This window comes from Arachis ipaensis, chromosome B04, assembly GCF_000816755.2.
Source record: "Arachis ipaensis cultivar K30076 chromosome B04, Araip1.1, whole genome shotgun sequence".
Classification (NCBI taxonomy): domain Eukaryota; kingdom Viridiplantae; phylum Streptophyta; class Magnoliopsida; order Fabales; family Fabaceae; genus Arachis; species Arachis ipaensis.
In genome coordinates this window covers 96,156,618-96,161,605 of record NC_029788.2, presented here as the reverse complement: position 1 = coordinate 96,161,605, position 4,988 = coordinate 96,156,618, and positions in this window count along the sequence as shown.

The following is a 4,988-nucleotide window of genomic DNA, read 5'->3' as shown; positions in this document are numbered from 1 at the left end:
AAACTCTTTTTATATTTATTTGTTGATGTTTGCAACAATTTTTTGGCCTTTTAGGGCCGTAAACAAAACAAATTTTCGATACCCTTTTTAATAAGGGTTTAATTTAGCGTTTAAATAAATGCCCTTTTTTGGATAAGGGTTTTGAGTTACCTTATGCGCGCATGCTTTTCTGTTCGTGGTTCTTTTGACTCTTTGATCTTTTCTGGAAAAAACCTTTTCTTTGGGGCTTGCCTGCTTTTCTGAATCTCTTTGATCCTCAAAGCAGCCTTACGACTTTTTCTTGGTTTTTTCCTATCTCTTTTTGTTATTTCTAGTACTCAATTTTGTTTTATTGAGTTTTTCGTGACTTAGGCTACTTTTGCGATTCATTTTAATTTTACTCGGTTTCGCATTCCGACTTATGAGTCGGACTGCTCCCGAGTTTATCATGATCGACTTCTATAGCCTCTTTACGCCGACTTGTACCTCGTCGTTTTATCCTGACGACCATCTAGGTCGGTTCATGGGATTTTCACGTTTTGTCGAGCTTAAATCGGCGCGTTTCGTGGAAAGAGAATAAAAAGGGAATTTAAAAGAGATATTTAAAATGAAAGAGATCTTTATTAATTGAGGAGGTACCTTATTGCTACTAAGGGCTTTTGATAATTTATTTTCCCTTAGCCCCTACTATGATGCCTCATTAAAAACCCTTTTCAGAAAAAACCCTTTGATTTTGGGAAAAAATCATGAAATTGGGAAAAGAGTACATCAGGGAGTAGGGTTCGCTTTTAGCTGTAGTACCTTTTCATATTATAAGCATGCCATGATCTTGGTAACTCGTTGCCGTCGAAGTCGGTTACTCTATAATAGCCTTTTCCTAAGACCTCGTTGATCTTGTATGGTCCTTTCCAATTAGCAGCGAGCTTTCCTTCCCCTGATTTGTTGACTCCAATATCGTTTCTGATTAGGACCAAGTCATCTGGGGTGAAACTCCTTCGAATGACTTTTTTGTTGTATCGCGCAGTCATCCTTTGCTTCAACGCTGCTTCTCTTATCTGGGCTTCTTCTCGGATTTCGGGGAGCAAGTCGAGCTCCTCTTTGTGCCCCTGTATATTCCCGATCTCGTCGTGGAAAATCACTCTTGGGCTTTGCTCATTAACCTCTATTGGGATCATGGCTTCTACGCCATAAACTAGTCGGAAGGGTGTTTCTCCAGTGGCGGATTGGGGGGTTGTTCTGTAAGCCCATAGTACTTGTTGGAGCTCTTCAGCCCAAGCTCCTTTCGCATCTTGTAATCTTTTCTTCAGCCCTGCCAGTATGACTTTGTTGGCTGCTTCGGCTTGCCCATTGGCTTGTGGGTGTTCCACTGAGGTGAACTGGTGTTTGATGTTCATACTGGCTACTAGGCTTCTAAAGGTGGAGTCAGTGAACTGGGTCCCATTATCTGTAGTGATGGAGTAATGTATCCCATACCTTGTAATGATATTTTTGTAGAGGAATCTCCGACTTCTTTGTGCAGTGATGGTGGCTAGCGGTTCTGCTTCTATCCACTTTGTGAAATAATCTATTCCCACGATTAAGTACCTGACTTGTCCTGGTGCCTGAGGAAAAGGACCTAACAAATCCATCCCCCATTTTGCAAAGGGCCATGGAGAAGTGATACTAATGAGCTCTTCTGGGGGAGCCACGTGGAAATTTGCGTGCATTTGACACGGTTGGCATTTTTTCACAAAGTCTGTGGCATCTTTCTGCAAGGTTGGCCAGTAGAATCCAGCTCGGATCACCTTTCTGGCTAATGACCTTGCCCCGAGATGGTTCCCGCAGATTCCACTATGTACCTCCTCTAATACCTCGGTGGCTCTTGAGGTCGGTACACACTTTAACAATGGTGTTGATATCCCCCTTCTATAGAGAATATTTTTCACCAAGGTATAGTGTTGTGCTTCCCTTCGGATTTTCTTGGCCTCTTTTTTCCTCTTTGGGGAGGATGTCGAATTTCAGGTATTCGACCAAGGGGTTCATCCATCCGAGGTTTAATCCGACCACTTCAAAGACTTCTTGTTTGTCTTCCATTTTTACCACTGAAGGTTCCTGGAGAGTTTCTTGGATCAGGCTTCTGTATTTCCTCCTGGCTTGGTACTTGCTAACTTGGATAGGGCGTCTGCTCTGCTATTTAGGTCCCGAGTTATGTGCGTGACCTCGGTTTCTGCAAAACGCCCAAGGTGCTCCAGAGTTTTTTCCAAGTATCTCTTCATATTTGGGTCTTTTGCCTAATATTCTCCACTTATTTGGGAGGTCACCACTTGAGAGTCACTGTACACCATTACCTTCGTAGCACTGACTTCTTCTGCCAGCTTCAATCCTGCAATCAAGGCTTCATATTCTGCCTGATTATTTGAAGCTGGGAATTCAAACTTGAGGGAGACCTCTATCTGGGTTCCCCTTTCATCTACCAATATTATGCCTGCGCCGCTTCCTGTTTTATTGGAGGATCCATCTACATAGAGTTCCCATGTAGTTGGTTTATCCTCTTGATCCCCTGCATATTCTACAATGAAGTCGGCGAGGCACTGGGCTTTAATCGCCGTCCGAGTTTCGTACTTCAAGTCGAACTCGGAGAGCTCTATTGCCCATTGAACCATTCTTCCTGCAACATCCGTCTTTTGGAGGATTTGCTTCATGGGTTGGTTCGTGCGGACTCTTATTGTGTGAGCTTGAAAGTAAGGTCGTAGACTTCGAGAGGCTATCACTAAGGAGTAGGCAAACTTCTCTAATTTGTGATACCTTAGCTCAGGGCCCTGTAGAACTTTACTGATGAAATAGATTGGGTGTTGACCGTCCTCGTCTTCTCTTATCAAGGCTGCTGAGACAGCCTTGTCTGCCACGGATAGGTATAGGACGAGGTCTTTTCCGGCTACAGGTCGGGTCAAAATAGGAGGTTGGCTCAAAAACTTTTTGAACTCTTGGAACGCCTCCTCGCATTCAGGAGTCCATTCAAATTGGCGTCCCTTTCTCAATAGGGAGAACAGTGGAAGGGATCTTAGTGCTGATCCTGCCAAAAATCTGGAGAGAGCCGCTAGTCGGCCATTCAGCTGTTGGACCTCTCTCAAACAAGTCGGGCTTTTCATTTCTAGGATGGCTCTACACTTGTCGGGATTGGCTTCGATCCCTCTTTGTGTTAACATGAATCCTAGAAATTTTCCTGCCTCCACCGCGAAGGCGCACTTTGCAGGATTGAGTCTCATCCCGTGCAACCTTATGGTGTCAAAGACTCGTGAAAGGTCAGACAAGAGGTCGGTTTCTTTCTTGGTCTTTACCAACATGTCGTCGACGTACACTTCCATTAAGCTCCCTAGGTGAGGGGCAAACACCTTATTCATCAGCCTTTGATATGTGGCCCCTGCATTTTTTAATCCAAATGGCATGACCACGTAGCAAAAGTTGGCTCTGGGCGTGATGAATGATGTCTTTTCTTGGTCGGGTTCGTACATCGGGATTTGGTTATACCCCGAGTAGGCGTCCATGAACGACAAGTATTGATACCCTGAGCTAGAGTCTACTAGGGTGTCAATGCTTGGTAGTGGATAAGGGTCCTTGGGACATGCCTTATTTAAGTCGGTATAGTCGACGCACATCCTCCATTTGCCATTTTGTTTTTTGACTAGCACTACATTGGCTAGCCATGTTGGGTATTTGACTTCTCTGATGAAGCCGGCTTCCAGGAGCGCCTGTACTTGCTCGTCCACTACTAGGGCTCGCTCTGGGCTGAGCTTGCGTCTTCTTTGTTGCACAGGTCGGGACCCTGAGTAGACCGAGAGCTTGTGGGACATGAGCTCAGGATCTATCCCAGGCATGTCGGAGGCCTTCCAGGCGAAGAGATCGGAATTATCTTTTAGGAGCTTAGTCAACCCTTGTCTTAGGGTTTCCCCTAGGTTGGCTCCTATGTGAGTGTTTTTTCCTTCCTCTTCGCCGACCTGAATCTCCTCAGTTTTTCCCCCGGGCTGAGGTCGCAGCTCTTCTTTAACCCTTGCTCCCCCGAGCTCTATTGTGTGAACTTCTTTGCCTTTTCCTCTCAGGTTTAGGCTTTCATTGTAGCACTTCCTTGCCAGCTTCTGATCTCCCCTCACCGTTGCTATCCCCGCTGAGGTCGGGAATTTCATGCAGAGGTGGGGTGTCGATACCACCGCTCCGAGTCGATTAAGGGTAGCTCTGCCGATTAAAGCATTATAGGCCGACCCCACGTCGATGACTATGAAGTTTATACTCAGAGTCTTTGATTTCTCCCCCTTTCCAAGGGTGGTGTGGAGGGGCAAAAATCCTAGTGGCTTTATTGGCGTGTCACCTAATCCGTACAAGGTGTCGGGGTAGGCTCTTAACTCTTTCTCATCTAAACCTAGTTTGTCGAAAGCGGGCTTAAAGAGGATGTCCGCTGAGCTTCCTTGGTCTACTAGTGTTCTGTGTAGATGGGCATTTGCTAAGATCATGGTAATTACCACTGGGTCATCGTGCCCAGGGATTACTCCTCGCCCATCTTCCTTTGTGAATGAAATGGTTGGAAGGTCGGAGGACCCCTCTTCGACCTGGTAAACTCTCTTGAGATGTTTTTTACGAGAGGATTTTGTGAGTCCCCCTCCCGCAAACCCTCCTGAGATCATATGGATATGTCTCTCCGGAGTTTGTGGTGGTGGGTCTCTTCTATCCATATCATCTCGCTTTTTTTTTCCATGATTGTCCGACCTTTCTATGAGATATCTGTCAAGCCGACCTTCTCTGGCCAGTTTTTCTATCACATTTTTAAGGTCGTAACAGTCATTTGTGGAGTGCCCATATATTTTATGGTACTCACAGTAATCGCCGCGGCTCCCCCCTTTTTTATTTTTAATGGGCCTGGGAGGAGGCAGCCTTTCGGTATTGCAAATTTCTCTGTATACGTCCACTACAGGAACTTTCAGTGGAGTATAAGAATGATATTTTCTTGGCCTATCGAGGCCGAGCTCTTCCTTCTTCTT